Here is an 18589-nt window from a genome sequence, read left to right on the forward strand (position 1 = left end):
GAGGAGGAATGTGTGGCCCCACACATGGGAACATGGGAACATCTCCTCTGTTTGGAGGAGGAATGGGAACATCTCCTCTGTTTGGAGGAGGAATGGGAACATCTCCTCTGTTTGGAGGAGGAATGGGAACATCTCCTCTGTTTGGAGGAGGAATGGGAACATCTTCTCTGCTGTTCGGTCCTGGACGGAGAATCACGTCGGGACCTGAATGATGAATGATGTTGTGGCCTGGCAAGGTCTCTGTCATCCTGGACCATGGATTTCATGGTCTGGTCTGGAAGGGCTGAAGGAAGACAAAAAGGAACAAAAAAAAGGGGGGAGGCGAGATCTGACGTTAAACATATCTTAAAAAGTATGTCAGCCCCTCCCCCCTCATTTGCACATACCTTGTGCGTGAGGGCTGGCCGCATGAAGGGCGCTCCACCGCTCCACACATGCGCATGCCAAGCCTCAATGTCACGGAGGCCTCGCGCATGCGCAGAAGATAGTGGCGACCGCGACCCGGAAGTGCTGTGGCGTCCTGGAACACAGAAAGGTTCCAGACGCCATAAGAAACTTTTTAGGAAGACTAGCAGGGGAAGGGGGGAAATAACAACATAGAGACACAAACAGCTGCCATGAAAGTGGAGAAGAAAAAACATAGAAACAGCAGACCTTGCCAGCTGAGTCGCTTGCCAGACGTCCATCCTGTGCATACCAAGGCAACCTCCCCTCCACCACTTGGGGTATCATGTGCCTGAACAGCTTCTCGCCTGCCCATGGCTGGGCCCTGAGCCTGCACCGCAAGATGGTATGCTGGAATCTGGAGTTATCCTGACTGGACGCCAAACTGGAACAAACAAAATGTAGGTCCGTAGAGGAGGACAGTCCCTAGCGTTGAGTTCAAATTTATGGGTATGGGGTCCTATAGCATTGGAAAGGAGGTGGGGTTAACCCACACATAGGCTGCCATGGAGTCTGTCAGGAAAGGAAGAGTAGAGAAGCAGGGGGAAAGAAAAAAAAAAGGGGGGGGGGAATGGTCACAACAGGATCCCAGAAGTTAGTACGCCTTTAAACTGTGGTAGAGTTAAAGGAAGCAAACTTGGAAGAATAAAGAAAATAAGTCCAAACCGTCTACATTAGGTTATGAGATTCGGTTTTGTCCTCATCACTGGCAATCATGCTTTCCAGATATTATTCATTCCAGGCAGTCAAAAATGAAGGCTCTGTCTAATACAAGCATCTGGCAATCACAGATCAAGCTGCTGTAAGGATGTGACAAACATTTATTATAACAAAAAGAGTAGCCCTGTTTATTTCAATGCATCAACAGCAAGAGTTCATTGAAGCAATAGTGCATAAAGAATGAGGAGAGGCTTCCCATTTGCATTCCTGACAAAGTCTGTGTGACAAAACATGTTGGGCAGGACTAAACCGGAACATGTCATCATGTTTGTCCTGCACACCAGAAGTAGGTCCACCAGAGGAGGTAGGTCCATGATGAGTGGTGATATATAGGACAGAACCTGGAAAGTTTTTGGGGTTTTTCTTTTGCTGTCATATAAAATGCTTAGTGCACATTGTTGAAGTGAATGAATACACTATTTTAAATGTATTTTTAATTTATATTTTTAATAAAATTGAATTATGCTATGGGTAGATCTCTCTTTTATTTCTGTGAATGGGACATCGGGGATGTACCTACACCCAGAGATATTGGGAATTAGGAGTTTTATATTGCAGTCCTGTGGGCACCAAACTGTGGAAAATTACCGTGCATATTTGACTTTTTGGGATAAGAGGTCCAGTATTTATGATTGGTCCACTTTGTAGAAGGGGGTGGAGTGTGTCTCATATAAGGAATTTGTTGTCATGCACATTGCTGAGGTGGTGATTGGTGAACGCAAGTGTGCGGTGACATTGCTTGGCTACTAAACCAGCAAATTCAAAAGCATCTGCAAGGAGGGGACGTGGGGGAGAGGAGGATCAAAGCCTGCAGGCAATTACAGGTTAGTGTGTGACAATCAGTCAATCACTCTATTGGGGGTCACAGATGTAAAGGGTGAGTGGAGACCCTAAGGTAAGGGGGGACACTGATATAAACGTCCCCCTATATCAGTGTTCTCACTCCCCTCTTACATCAGTGAACTCTTTTAACTTAGTTTATTCACTCTGCAGACTCTGGTGTAAAGGGGAACTCTGCGGAGCCTGATGTAGGGGGGAATGTTGTGGACTCTGGCTTAAAAGGGAACTCTGGTGAAAGAGTTTGGCTCTGGTAACTGGAGAACCTCTTACACCAGAGTTCTCCTTTACACTAGCGTCCACAACATTCCCCTTTACATCAGGGTCTGCAGAGTTCCCCTTTACATCAGGATCTGCAGAGTTCCCACTTGCACTGTGTGAAAAACTCTGCAGACTCTTGATGTACTGTAAAGGGGGACTCTGATGTAAAGGGGGCTCTGAGAATACTGGGAACTCTGATTTAAAGGGGTATTCTAATGTAAAAGCAGGTAGGGGGGCCGCTGCAAAACATGTGAAAGGATACTGCTTCAGGACCATAATAAAGGGCCCCAGGCATGGCTCAGGGGGTCCTTCATGGTTTATTGCACTGGGGCCCTGAAGGTTCTAGTTACGCCTCTGCAATTTGACATCTTAACTCTGCTGTGGAGCAGGCACTTCTTCTGCTATGGAGCTCCTTTTTCCCATTATGGGTGTGATTGGGGCCTCATGTGTAAATTTTGCCTAAGGCCTTACAAAGCCTAGAGCCGCCTCTGCCTCCAATGTCTCCATCAAGAGTATCTATCACCTGCCTATATCACATAGGGGGTTTGTCAGCCCCCTTGTGATAGCAATAAAGTAAAAACAAATATAAAAATTATTATACTGTATAAAATAAATAAAAATTATTAAAAAAACATTTAAAAAAGCACCTTGGTCAGCCCTGGAGTGGGTGGTAATCAATGGAGGGAAAGGAATCCCCCGCCTGACAGTGAAAGAGAGAAACCCGTCATGCAACATGCATCCAGACTTTAAAAAGACCATAGAGTCCCAGCCTGTGTTATGGTAAAGACATTGTAGCCCCAAGCATGCAATAGAAAGTAAATGCCAGCTTTCGGTTTACAGGCAATAATGCTGACTCATCGTCTTTGTATTTTTACAGGAACAAAAATAGATAATTCAACAACAATATCGTGTCATGTTACAGTGAAACTACAGCTTCATGTTCATTTTCAATAGAACTGGGCATCCTGGACTTGTTTTTCTATGGCTGTCAGTGTCTGCACTGGGGCATTTTTCCTAATTTCCTGTCTCTGAGATTCAGGATGTGGGAGGCATTGTCTAAAACAGGTGTCCCCATCAGATGATTTCCCCTCTCTTCCTGCTCAAATGACAAATGTAAAACTTTAGGTCATGAAGGAACATATCAAGGCTGACTTTCCCCATTGAGAACTTCCTTTATTTAATTAAAGTGGCAGAGCCATGACTTGACAACCCAGTCAAGAACACAACCCTGGCTTGTTTATTGGACTATGAATCAGCAGCAGTGCACTGATGAGGCCATCCCTCTACTCACTTTGCTCTCTCCTCCTGCCAGCATGTGCATGCACTAGAACGTGATTGGCTCCTAGTACTCTCTGGCCCTCCCTGCCCCAGTGCTGCTGTACAGGAGATGACAGGAAACTGATCTCAAGACGCAATACATTACTTTTTGAATGAACACTAATTACATTAATCAGATTATTGAGTATCTACCAGAAGTTATGATTTAATGTCTTAAAAGGACAGTCACAGATTTTCATATAATATGACACATTGGTCCGAAAATCCTGTTCTTTCTCATAATTTGACCAGTTATCCCAATACCTTTACATTAGGTGCAAAATGGCCAGATTTGTTCTTTTAAAATTCTGTCTTTGGAAATGTCTCTGGTTTTGGATGCTGATCACATAAGAGTTTCCATTTTTCTAGATCCTGTCCCTCAAACAACTCTGGGCAAAAGGATTCATAACATTTAAAGGGAACAGCTATTTGTGTCTGCTTTTTGCTTTTGGAAATGTTTTTTTTCACTCAATTTATTTTTATTAAACTTTCATTGACAGAGAAAAAAGTACAAAACAAAAAAAAATAAAAGATGTATTTTTTCTTTTGTATAATTACAGCATATCTGTGGTCAAAATGTAAAATCATTCATTTCCACATTGTATTCCGATTATTTCTAGCCTACTTCTTTTAACCACTTCAGCCCCGGACCATTTGGCTGGCAAAAGACCAGAGCACTTTTTGCGATTCTGCACTGCGACGCTTTAACTGACAATTGCGCGGACGTGCGACGTGGCTCCCAAACAAAATTGACGTCCTTTTTTCCCCACAAATAGAGCTTTCTTTTGGTGGTATTTGATCACCTCTGGGGTTTTTATTTTTTGCGCTATAAACAAAAAAATAGCAATAGCAATTTTGAAAAAAAAAACCACATTATTTTTTACTTTTTGCTATAATAAATCTCCCCAATATATATAAAAAAACATATTTTTTTCCTCAGTTTAGGCTGATACGTATTCTTCTACATATTTTTGGTAAAAAAAAAATGCAATAAGCGCTTATTGATTGGTTTGCGCAAAAGTTATAGCATCTACAAAATAGGGGATAGTTTTTGTCATTTTTATTAATAATTTTTTTTACTAGTAATGGCGGCGATCATTTTGATCGTGACTGCGACATTATGGCGAACACATCGGAACACTTTTGGCGCTGTTTTGGGACCATTTACATTTATACAGCGATTAGTGCGATTACAATGCATTGATTACTGTGTAAATGTGACTGGCGGTGAAGGGGTTAACCACTAGGGGGCGCTGTAGGGGTTAAGTGTGTCCTAGTGAGTGATTCTAACTGTGGGGGGGAGGGGCTATGTGTGACACGACACTGATCACCGCTCCCGATTACAGGTAGCTGTGATCAATGTCCTGTCACTAGGCATAATGAGGAAATGCTTGTTTACATCAGCATTTCCCCGTTCTTCCTCTCTGTGAGACGATCGTGGGTATCCCCGTGGACATCGAGTCCGTGGGACTGTGGGTCCCTCACGGAGCACGCGGCGGGTGCCCGCGCGCGCACAAGCAGCTTCTTAAAGGCCAACGTACAGGTACGTTAATATGCCTGTACATGCCCTTCTGCCAACGTATATCGGCGTGAGCCGGTCGGCAAGCGGTTAATCTGAATGATCTAAAAGTTTGTAAATTTACTCTGTGAAGATCCCCACACATTTATTTCCTTGAATTCTGTGACACGTAGTCACTATGCCCTGTAGGAGGCACTGCTGTGTCACACATTTCACAGAGTCTGCCTTCTGAACTACAGAGGTGCTGAGGGGAGGAGTTTCAGGAGGCGGAGTCAGTACAAGAATCACTGCTTGCAGACAGCACTGTACCATTGGATATGTAGTCCTTAGAAATGGAAAGTAGAGGAGAAGGTGCAAAGCATGCAAGGAATTCAGGAGGCTGTGGAAAGAGATGGCCAGCAGACAGGCAGAAGTCACAACCTGAAATAATATTTTTCAAGTAAGCTTATATTGGATTGTCAAATATAACTATTGTGTAGCACCCTCTAGTGTGCTACTAGAATAGTGTAGGCAAATGTATTTGTTTGACTCATAGTAACTAGTGAGTCTGTAATCTGAGTCAGGTTACTGCAGGTCAGGCTGGATGACTCACAGAGGCAGGTCTCTGGTGCCTCCCCCTGGCTCTGGAACTCTGGAGAAACTTTTAGAAGTTAGTGGGCAGAGGCCGGGAGGGTTCATCTGCCTACTTAGGGGAACCTGGCCAATTCCCAGGCATACTCCTAGTCATGCTAGCAGGAGAGTAGCGGGTGGAAGATGGAGTGCTGAGGAGGGGTCTCCAACCTTTCCAGGCTGGGCTCGGGTTGGCTTAGGAAGATCCATTTAGCTGAGCGGTTTAAACAGGATTCTTGCCTGAGAGCAGTGGGAGCAAGGAGGATAGGGTGAGTACATCAGCACATCCAGGGATTTTCAAGGCCACATGTCACATGTAGCAAGCTTTCTAAAAGGACAGAGTTGTGCTTAATCCTTTTATCCTTGCCCTGGGAGATCTTCAGAGCAGCCAGGAGGGCTGGTAGTGCCTGCAAGTAGTTGAGCTGGGAGCAGTTCTACATTGGGAGAAGATACACTTCTGCATGCAGTTTGCCTCATTGTGTGCTTTTTCTAGGGGCAGAGAGCTTCTAGTCTGTAATGGACTTTTACCACTGATCCACAAAAAACTGCGTGTGTATAGGAAGGAAAGCAGCCCAGGATCATTTGTACAGAGGAAGGAAATTGTCCTCCTTTTGTTGTTCTTGGATTCAAATTGGGCATCCCATAAATCCCTTCACCCAATCCAAGTTGTTACCTCCTAATAAGAGATCGAAACAAAGCCAAGGGATTGACTTCCAGTGGTGGCCTGTCCATGTGTCTGGCCCCTAATCTGCATGGATTCCAATGTTTTTTTGTTTTTTTTAGAAGCAGGTGATTAGAGCCAGAGGCTCTAATAGGCTTCAAAAAAAGGTGGGCTCGGGGCGCAGAGCAATGTGCCCTGAGCCCACCCAGCTGTGTGACAATAGCAAATTAATATTCACTATTGTCTTCCTGCTTCTCCTCCCGGCCAATCAGGAAGCGGGTCGACCCAATTCGCAAGAGGAGAAGCGATCGTATTGGTCACCAAGGGAAGGAGGAGAGCTGCCAAGGACCAAGCCACTGCCATGGAGGAGGAGGAGATGCAAGAAGGAGTCGAAGCTGATAGATGGGGTAAGTACGGGCTGGTGGTGGGACGCATGAGCGACCAACCGACAGACCACTAGGGGGGGGGCAGCGGGGGTGGCGATGGGTGTTTTGTTTGCCGCCCCCCACCAAAATATACAGAACCAGAACTGACTTCTTATATTTGTATGCAAGCGGAGAATGCGTGTTGCCTGGCTGTGCAGGAATAGGGGAGCCAGTTGCCGGCAGCCCTTGCAGGGGTAGTGCTACAACTGTTTGTATTGTTATTACAATGCTGATGTTATAACATGAAAATGTATGCTGTGAGCATAGAGGCCAGTTAACACCACGAAGGCACAGCACATTCCTGTGCGATCAGGGTGCAGTGCGATTTCAGTCCATTCATTTGAAATTGCGCCAGACCGCAGAAAAAAGAGTGTGTGCACTACTTTATAAAACGCACAACAGTGTTTGTGACCCGCATTTGGGGTGTCGTTAAGTTAACACTGACACCGGCTGCAGATTGCGAGTGCAGTGCGTTTTGAACGTGGTGGGGGAAATGTGCATAGAACACGTGTTTCCCACACTGCGTTCTGGTGAGAAGTGGCCCTTAAAGAGGAACTGCAGTCTGCTCACATAATTTGTAATTAAAACATCTTTGCCATTCTGAAGCTTCCCTCCAACCACTTTGCATATTATTTTATATATACTGTGATTCTGTACTTGCCAAATATGCTGTACAAATCTCCCTCCACCAAGTCTGGCTGCATCCATTTTAACTGTGGGCAGGTAAAGCTGCTGCCTGTTCACTTCCTGGATTTACACAGACACACCTCCAGCTCTGCAGCTCTCATTGGCACTCTTATGACTCATCTCCCCTCCATTCCTGCGCATGATATCATAAGCCTGGGCTAATGACAAGACAAGAAACAGCAAGTGGGTTGTATAAGGTATTTACTGGCAGAAAAAAATGTTTTACTATCCAAAGTTAAAACAACAAGGGCACAGGATTTAATAGATGGAAAGATGACAAAATGACTGAAGGTCCGCTTTAATATCAATGTATTGCTTTGTAAGAAACAGAATTTGGCTTCTGTGAGTTCTGTACAGCATGCTATAGACAGCACAGCAGTAACAAGCAAGTGACCTTTCCTCTGCTAACAGAGATTACCCGCGGCTGTGAGGAATTGACGTACTAACTTCATGATTTATATTGGTTAGCCTAAATCTCTGGTATTTACTTCCTCATACAGTATTCTATTTAAATGTAACAAACTAATAATAAGTATATTGTATGCTGATGAGCAGTGCCTGGTTTTCTCCACACATACTGCTTAGAATTAAGGCCAAAAAGTTCTATCTTGGTCTCATCAGACCAGAGAATCTTATTTCTCACCATCTTGGAGTCCTTCAGGTGTTTTTTTAGCAAACTCCATGCGAGCTTTCATGTGTCTTGCACTGAGGAGAGGCTTCCGTCGGGTCACTCTGCCATAAAGCCCCGACTGGTGGAGGGCTGCAGTGATGGTTGACTTTCTACAACTTTCTCCCATCTCCCGACTGCATCTCTGGAGCTCAGCCACAGTGATCTTTGGGTTCTCCTTTACCTCTCCCACCAAGGCTCTTCTCCGATAGCTCAGTTTGGCCGGCCGGCCAGCTCTAGGAAGGGTTCTGGTCGTCCCAAACGTCTTCCATTTAAGGATTATGGAGGCCACTGTGCTCTTAGGAACCTTAAGTGCAGCAGAAATGTTTTTGCAACCTTGGCCAGATCTGTGCCTTGCCACAATTCTGTCTCTGAGCTCTTCAGGCAGTTCCTTTGACCTCATGATTCTCATTTGCTCTGACATGCACTGTGAGCTGTAAGGTCTTATATAGACAGGTGTGTGGCTTTCCTAATCAAGTCCAATCAGTATAATGAAACACAGCTGGACTCAAATGAAGGTGCAGAACCATCTCAAGGATGATCAGAAGAAATAGACAGCACCTGAGTTAAATATATGAGTGTCACAGCAAAGGGTCTGAATACTTAGGACTAGGGATGAGCCGAACACCCCCCTGTTCGGTTCGCACCAGAACATGCGAACAGGAAAAAAATTCGTTCGAACACGCGAACACCGTTAAAGTCTATGGGACACGAACATGAATAATCAAAAGTGCTAATTTTAAAGGCTAATATGCAAGTTATTGTCAATAAAAGTGTTTGGGGACCTGGGTCCTGCCCCAGGGGACATGAATCAATGCAAAAAAAAGTTTTAAAAACGGCCGTTTTTTCAGGAGCAGTGATTTTAATAATGCTTAAAGTCAAACAATAAAAGTGTAATATCCCTTTAAATTTCATACCTGGGGGGTGTCTATAGTATGCCTGTAAAGGGGCGCATGCTTCCCGTGTTTAGAACAGTCTGACAGCAAAATGACATTTTGAAGGAAAAAACACATTTAAAACTACCGCGGCTATTGCATTGCCGACAATACACATAGAAGTTCATTGATAAAAACGGCATGGGAATTCCCCACAGGGCAACCCCGAACCAAAATTAAAAAAAAAAAACGATGTGGGAGTCCCCCTAAATTCCATACAAGGCCCTTCAGGTCTGGTATGGATATTAAGGGGAACCCCAGCCAAAATTTTAAAAAAAAATTGACGTGGGGTTCCCCCTAAATTCCATACCAGACCCTTCAGGTCTGGTATGGATTTTAAGGGGAACCCCGCGCCAAAAAAAAAAAAAAAAACGGCGTGGGGTCCCCCTAAAAATCCATATCAGACCCTTATCCGAGCACGCAACCTGGCAGGCCGCAGGAAAAGAGGGGGGGACGAGAGTGCGGCCCCCCCCCCTCCTGAACCGTACCAGGCCACATGCCCTCAACATTGGGAGGGTGCTTTGGGGTAGCCCCCCAAAACACCTTGTCCCCATGTTGATGAGGACAAGGGCCTTATCCTCACAACCGTGGCCGGTGGTTGTGGGGGTCTGCGGGCGGGGGGCTTATCGGAATCTGGAAGCCCCCTTTAACAAGGGGACCCCCAGATCCCGGCCCCCCCCCTGTGTGAAATGGTAAGGGGGTACTTACCCCTACCATTTCACTAAAAAACTGTCAAAAATGTTAAAAATGACAAGAGACAGTTTTTGACAATTCCTTTATTTAAATGCTTCTTCTTTCTTCCTTCATCTTCTTCTTCTTCTGGTTCTTCTGGCTCTTCTGGTTCTTCCTCCGGCGTTCTCGTCCAGCATCTTCTCCGCGGCGTCTTCTATCTTCTTCTCCTCGGGCCGCTCCGCACCCATGGCATGAGGGGAGGCTCCCGCTCTTCTCTTCATCTTCTTCTCTTCTTCATCTTCTTCTTCATCTTCTTCTTCTTCTTCTCTTCTTCATGTCTTCTCCGGGCCGCTCCGCAGCCATGCTGTGGCATGGAGGGAGGCTCCCGCTGTGTGACGGCGTCTCTTCGTCTGACGGTTCTTAAATAACGGGGGGCGGGGCCATCCGGTGACCCCGCCCCCCTCTGACGCACGGTGACTTGACGGGACTTCCCTGTGACGTCACGGGGAATGCCACAGGGAAGTCCCGTCATGTCACCGTGCGTCAGAGGGGGGCGGGGTCACCGGGTGGCCCCGCCCCCCGTTATTTAAGAACCGTCAGACGAAGAGACGCCGTCACACAGCGGGAGCCTCCCTCCATGCCACAGCATGGCTGCGGAGCGGCCCGGAGAAGACATGAAGAAGAGAAGAAGAAGAAGAAGATGAAGAAGAAGATGAAGAAGAGAAGAAGATGAAGAGAAGAGCGGGAGCCTCCCCTCATGCCATGGGTGCGGAGCGGCCCGAGGAGAAGAAGATAGAAGACGCCGCGGAGAAGATGCTGGACGAGAACGCCGGAGGAAGAACCAGAAGAGCCAGAAGAACCAGAAGAAGAAGAAGATGAAGGAAGAAAGAAGAAGCATTTAAATAAAGGAATTGTCAAAAACTGTCTCTTGTCATTTTTAACATTCTTGACAGTTTTTTAGTGAAATGGTAGGGGTAAGTACCCCCTTACCATTTCACACAGGGGGGGGCCGGGATCTGGGGGTCCCCTTGTTAAAGGGGGCTTCCAGATTCCGATAAGCCCCCCGCCCGCAGACCCCCACAACCACCGGCCACGGTTGTGAGGATGAGGCCCTTGTCCTCATCAACATGGGGACAAGGTGTTTTGGGGGGCTACCCCAAAGCACCCTCCCAATGTTGAGGGCATGTGGCCTGGTACGGTTCAGGAGGGGGGGGGGGCGCACTCTCGTCCCCCCCTCTTTTCCTGCGGCCTGCCAGGTTGCGTGCTTGGATAAGGGTCTGGTATGGATATTTAGGGGGACCCCACGCCGTTTTTTTTTTTTTTTTTTGGCGCGGGGTTCCCCTTAAAATCCATACCAGACCTGAAGGGTCTGGTATGGAATTTAGGGGGAACCCCACGTCAATTTTTTTTTTTAATTTTGGCTGGGGTTCCCCTTAATATCCATACCAGACCTGAAGGGCCTTGTATGGAATTTAGGGGGACCCCCCCACATCATTTTTTTTTTTTTTATTTCGGTTCGGGGTTCCCCTGTGGGGAATTCCCATGCCGTTTTTATCAATGAACTTCTATGTGTATTGTCGGCAATGCAATAGCCGCGGGTAGTTTTAAATGAGTTTTTTCCTTCCAAATGTCATTTTGCTGTCAGACTGTTCTAAACACAGGAAACATGCGCCCCTTTACAGGCATACTATAGACACCCCCCAGGTACGAAATTTAAAGGGATATTACACTTTTATTGTTTGACTTTAAGCATTAATAAAATCACTGCTCCTGAAAAAACGTCCGTTTTTAAAACTTTTTTTTGCATTGATCCATGTCCCCTGGGGCAGGACCCGGGTTCCCAAACACTTTTTATGACAATAACTTGCATATAAGCCTTTAAAATTAGCACTTTTGATTTCTCCCATAGACTTTTAAAGGGTGTTCCGCGGCATTCGAATTTGCCGCGAACACCCCAAATTGTTCGCTGTTCGGCGAACTTGCGAACAGCCAATGTTCGAGTAGAACATGAGTTCGACTCGAACTCGAAGCTCATCCCTACTTAGGACCATGTGATATTTCAGTTTTTCTTTTTTAATAAATCTGCAAAAATGTCAACAATCCTGTGTTTTTCTGTCAATATGGGGTGCTGTGTGTACATTAACGAGGAAAAAAAATGAACCTAAATTATTTTAGCAAATGGCTGCAATATAACAAAGAGTGAAAAATTTAAGGGGGTCTGAATACTTTCCGTCCCCACTGTATATAGATGTATATAAAATGTACTTTTTATCTATCAAAAAATGTTTTCCAGTGTTAAACATTTCACCTAAATTGCTGCATTTGTAAATTTCAAAAGTCAATATACAGGGGGTCCCCGAGTTACGAAAAATCCAACTTGTGAACGACTCCTACTTACGAACGGGACGTCTCTGCCGTTTTGCGCATGTACGGCCACTTTTCTTGTGGGTTTAACCAAACTTGTTTTTTTGTACAATTCTCCTTTAAGTGGGCATGACAGGGGGCGTGTCCTATGCCTGCATACTTTTGCTTATAGGTGTCCCTCATTCCCATCTCAAAAAGTTGGAAGGTTTGCACAATCCCCTGGGCTCCCATCATCACCCGGACTCCTGCATGCCCTCAGAGCCTATTAAAGTAAAATTCCAGGATAAAGCTAACTAATTTTAAAAATGCTTTATCTCCCCTCCTAACTCCTATTCTGACTAACCTATGTAAGAACATTCTGCATACTTACCTATTTACAGGCCACTCCAGTCCGGTCACATGATCTTCCCTGTGTCAGCCAGCGCTGGCTGCAGGGGAGAGGAGAGAGCGCCAACAAATGCTGGCAGTGCCTGGGATTGGTGAATTCACCCATAGTCTTCCTTATGGCCCATTTGTTGTCAGCGCTCCCTCCTCCGTTGTCAGCGCTCCCTCCTCTTCCCTGCAGCTGCTGCTGGCTGACAGAGGGGAGCTGGATCACATGACCGGATCAAAGCAGCCTGAAAATAGGTAAGTATGTACATCTTTCTTACACAGTTTAGTCAGAATAGGTGTTAGGAGGGGGGAGGGAGCATTTTTAGGATTAGTTAGCTGTATCATGGAATTCTACTTTAAAGTGGATATAAACCCTCACATATACCCAGTGAAGTGAACAGCCTCAGATGATACACAGAGATGAAACAAATCTCCCTACGTAAGTTCTACATGTATATCTGCTGTCTTTAACTTTCTACACTCTTTTAGAAGTGTTCGTGTTAGAAATTTTGTTTCCTCATTCAGCAGTGGGAGGGGAGTCTGGGTATACACTGTGTGAGCTGATTGGAGGAAAGGCACCCCCCCCCCCCCCCCCACATAGGCAGAGGAATGAAGAAACTTGCAGAGCTGTGCTGTGTGCTCTCCGCTTATCTGTCTGTAAGGTCCCTCCCTGACACAAAATTTCAGCTGGTTTTATCTCCTGTGTCAGAGAGCTTGTCAGAAGTTATCATGCTGGTAACAGAGGAATGGAGCAGCAGAAAGACGTGGGACTTAGAGGTTTGGAGAGAGATAAGTAAACACTACAGACATATGTGCCTAGGTCAGATTCCATAATTGGGGTTTACAACCACTTTAAGGCTAGGCTCACAAATCTGTGTCCTGCATTCTCCAGGTAGTTTGCTTGTTCATTTAAATAAAAAATCCCTCATTTGTTTTTCAAATCGCAGCGCCATGCAATTTGGTGCGTTTGAAAATGCGTCCCATTTTCCGATACGTGGAATGCCATTAAGAATTACGGCATGCCCGCAGATTTGCTGAAGAGTCTTTTGAGGGTTGGGAATGTGTGAGATTTTGAGAGTGTTTCAGACCCACACAAGTGTGAACCTAGCCTTACACCTTCCTGTGCTCCTTACACCTTCCTGTGTTCATTACACCTTCCTGTGCTCCTTACAACTTCCTGTGCTCATTACACCTTCCTGTGCTCATTACACCTTCCTGTGCTCAGTGGGGCCATACATTAAAGCTGAAGTTTAGGTATGAATTTATTTTATAAAGTAGTTACATTGGTCCATCATAGACCAATGTAACTATGCATACCCATACCTCCCAACTTTCTGAGATGGAAATGAGGGAACCTATTAGCAAAGGTATGTAGGCATAGGACACACCCCCTGCCACAGCAACTTAAAGGAGAATTGTACAAAAAAAAAAAAAATTGGTTAAACCTGCAACCTACTGTTCCTTTACAGGTTTAGCACTGGGAAACACTTTTTGGTGGATAAGTAGCGCATAATCGGCGTGGGGTCCCCCGGCGTGGGGTCCCCCCCAAAATCCATACCAGACCCTCATCCGAGCACGCAGCCCGGCCAGTCAGGAATGGGGGTGGGGACGAGCTAGCGCCCCCCCCCCTCCTGGACCGTACCAGGCCGCATGCCCTCAACATGGGGGGTGGGTGCTTTAGGGCATGGGGGGCACCCTGCGGGCCCCCCCCCCACCCCAAAGCACCTTGTCCCAATGTTGATGAGGACAAGGGCCTCTTCCCGACAACCCTGGCCGTTGGTTGTCGGGGTCTGCGGGCGGGGGGCTTATCGGAATCCGGGAGCCCCCTTTAATAAGGGGGCCCCCAGATCCCGGCCCCCCACCCTATGTGAATGAGTATGGGGTACATGGTACCCCTACCCATTCACCTAGGGAAAAAAAGCGTCAATAAAAAACACAGTACACAGGTTTTTAAAATAATTTATTAGGCAGCTCCGGGATCTTCTTCCGACTTCGGGGGTCTCTCCGGCGTCCGCATCTTCTGCCGGCTCCACCGCTATCTTCTGGCGCTCTTTTGCCAGCGGTGGTCCGGACCTCTGGATCGTCTTCTTCCCTCTTCTCTTCCAGAGATGTTGACACGACGCTCTCTCCAGCCAGAATGGTCTCTGTGCGCTCCGCACCGGACTTATATATGCCCTAAAGCACCCACCCTCCATGTTGAGGGCATGCGGCCTGGTACCGGGCCGCTAGCTCGTCCCCACCCCCATTCCTGACCGGCCGGGCTGCGTGCTCAGATGAGGGTCTGGTATGGATTTTGGGGGGGACCCCACGCCGATTTTTCGGCGTAGGGGGTTCCCCTTAGATCCATACCAGACCTAAGGGCCTGGTATGCCCCTGGGGGGGAACCCACGCCGGTTTTTTCATTTAAAACTTGGCGTGGAGTTTCCCCTTATGATTCATACCAACTATTGTATGTTTTAATTTGTTAATGCCAAAAACGTGGCAAAGTAGTACTGCTCCCAAATCGCGGTAAAATCGCGGTAAAATCGCGGCAAAATCGCGGTAAAATCGTGCGACTTTGAAGTCGTATAAGTGTGAAAGGGTCCTAAATAAAAGGTATTGCACTTACATTTGTTCAGGTAAAAGCCAGCGTTGTGTACAACATAGACGGCCACCATAAAAACATCCAGATACTGTAAATAGAAACGTGATAGCAGGAGACAGCTCCTTCACTCATCACTGCCTGTATGTAAAGTCATTTGAACCTGGGGTTGGTCTTGAAGACACCAACACTGGAGCATGCCTCCGAAGGACTTACATCTGCACGAGAGTGCCTCTGAAGGACTGTAATTGCTGTACTACACCTTAGCAGGTATGCCTGGACAGTAGGGGTGTAGGGATAACCTTGCATAGGTATGTTGGACTGCGGAATCTTCAAGTGTTTCTCCTTTTCCAAGTAAAGTATTGAAACAATGTCCTTGCCTGGTCTGAAGTTACTGAAAGAGGTGTATCGCAAGTAACTGACACAAATATAGTTTAACAAGCGGGTCTTAACACATTGGGGGTATGAAGGTATGCATGTGAAGTGGAGTTAGGTGAAGACACAAGTGGTTACCTAGGGCAGTGTTTCTCAACTCCAGTCCTCAAGGTGCCCCAACAGGTCATGTTTTCAGGATTTCCATTATTTAGCACAGGTGATTTGATCAGTTTCACTGCCTTGGTAATTACCACAGTTGTTTCATCTGAGGGAAATCCTGAAAACATGACCTGTTGGGGCGCCTTGAGGACTGGAGTTGAGAAACACTGACCTAGGGTAACAGAAGCATAACAAGGAGCCTGTCGGTAGCGTGTACCTGCTATAGGCAGATGTTGGAAATCCTTCCATCAGCAGTCTCCCATAGCAACGGGAGCGGATTTGTGCCGCAGAGGTTCCCCATCCTGTAGAAAGGTAAGGAGGTTCAAAAGTCAAGTTAAGTGCATGTGTGGAGCCTGCGTGGAGCACACGGCGGGACTCACTCCGCTATTGGGGAGTTATAGTGGAAAATGTTGGACAGGTGAATGTGGACATTGGCTCTCCTAAATGCAGATTACGGAGAAGGAGTACATTGTCACGGGGAACCTAAAGTTAACTGGACAACAATTAAGGTGTCAGAGTGCATGGTCTACGTTCATCTCTAATGCCCCATACACACGATCGGTCTTGCATACACACGGTCACACAAATAGTTACATAGTTACATAGTTAGTAAGGTTGAATAAAGACACCAGTCCATCCAGTTCAACCTGAGTGAGTACACCCTCACATCAGTCCCTACCCTCAAGAAACCCACAATCCAAGGTCCCCAACTCACATTCATATACTAGGGCCAATTTTGGACAGAAGCCAATTAACCTACCAGCACGTCTTTGGAGTGTGGGAGGAAACCAGAGTACCCGGAGGAAACCCACGCAGGCACAGGGAGAACATGCAAACTCCAGGCAGGTAGTGTCGTGGTTGGGATTCGAACCAGCTACCCTTTTTACTGCTAGGTGAGAGTGCTACCCACTACACCACTGTGCCGTCCTACACCACTGTGCCGCCCTAAATGTTGGCCAACAATTACGTGGTTTTTCAGCTCTTTAGCGCCACCCTTTGGGCTCCTTCTGCTAATTTCGTGTTAGTAGAAGTTTTGAGTGTTGATTTGCGCTTTTCTTTTTGCGTTTTTTCATTTAGCGCTATTATTATTAATATTATTATTATTATTCTTGATATCACTAGGAAAAAAAAAGCCTTTGAAACTTCATTTGCGGAGGGGCAGGAGGCAGAGCCTAGCGGAGCAGACATGCATTGTTAGAGCTCCACACCGCTGAGGAGAGAAGAGAAGGACAAAGCGGAGCCTGCAGGCTCAAAAGGTATCCATTTGAACCTTTTTGCCCCAGGGAACAAACTGTGAAAGTTTGGGCAGGAAATATGGTACTGGGAGGAAGCCGTGGCAGAAATAAAAATCACCTCACAAAGAGCTCACAGGCACTCACTGCAGCTGAAGCAGCTCCAGTCACCTCACAAGATACAGCATCAGGGCTCTCTCACAGACAGAAAATGTCACAGCAAGACTCTCCATTTGAGTCAGATACAGAACAAATCCTCTCACAAACTTCTCCACAAGCCTCCTCAGTATCCCCAGTAATATTATTACAATTTGAAAAGATGCTTCATAAGGCTTTAAAACAAACCTCAGACCAAATAACAAAAAGCCTAACCAAAGAAATAAGAGAGCTGGGAAACCGCACCGCAGCCTTAGAAATAAAAATGGATGAAATTGAAATTACAACCCAAGTAAATATAACAGAATTGGAACAATTAAAAAAAGAGAATTTAATACTTCAAACTAAGCTCGAAGATTACGAAAATAGAGCCAGACGTTCAAACTTGCGCATAAGGGGAATACCTGAAACTGTGACAGACCTGCAATCTACTATTACTGCTCTATTACAAGAACTAAAGCCAGATATCCCTATTGAACGTTTAGAACTGGACAGAGTACACAGAGCCCTCACAGCCAAAAAGAAAGATGGACCCCCACGTGATATAATCACAAAATTTCATTATTACAGAACGAAAGAACAAATACTAATTGCTGCAAGAGGAAAAAAGGAACTTAATTTTCAAGGACACAATTATCAAATTTTTGCTGACCTATCCCAACTTACTATTACTAAAAGACGATCCATGAAACCCCAACTAATGGAACTGCAACGCCACAACATTATGTATCAATGGGGCTTCCCCTTTTCAGTCAGATTTAACTACCAAGGTACAATTTACAGAAGCAGATCAGCAGATGAACTACAACAAACCCTTTTAAAATTAAATCTGACAGAACCCACAAGCAGCAACTCTCCCACACGCAGAAGAATGGCGTCATCTTCACCTTCAGGCAGCACCCAGAAAATCTCAGAACAAAATGGGAATCATCATTCTCACAAAAGAGGCCGTTATGCCACATCATCCATGGACCAAGAAGATTCAATGGACTGACATCCTATTTCCTGATATCTCTTCATTTATTATACTAAGAGATGGTTCTCTATAAAAAACCTGTATTTATAACTGAATGTGACTGCATTCTGATAGTCACACACTGTGTGGGATCATGTTACATTCCAGTTATATTTCTTATTACTTCTGATTCATATAGCCTTAGAATATATAAGTGAAATAAGGAAATTCTTGTTCAGTTATATATTATCAGGTAATAACAATAGATTTATTACTTTTTAGGACAAATATGTTCAATAATCCAGAAGTAATGGAAGCTTTTTCTTTCTTTTCTTAAAACAAATATATTATTACCTAACTAGTTCCTAGAATTATGTTTTTGTTTATTCTAATCTGAAGCAATACAACCTCAATTTTATGAGTTAACATATCTAAACAGTTACATATGAATAAAATATGTAATTGTTTACTCTAAAAGGGTTAAAATCCCAAAATAATTCAAACTATCTTCATCAATACCAAAGTTATTAACAGTACCTTTCTAACAGAATTATTTAGCCTAGGGCAAGACTAACCATATACAACCACCCTGGAATAAATAATTTCAACAAAAACTATATTCTGCACTCCAATTAATGAAA

The sequence above is a fragment of the Aquarana catesbeiana genome, linkage group LG06 (genome assembly GCF_042186555.1).
Source record: "Aquarana catesbeiana isolate 2022-GZ linkage group LG06, ASM4218655v1, whole genome shotgun sequence".
NCBI lineage: Eukaryota > Metazoa > Chordata > Amphibia > Anura > Ranidae > Aquarana > Aquarana catesbeiana.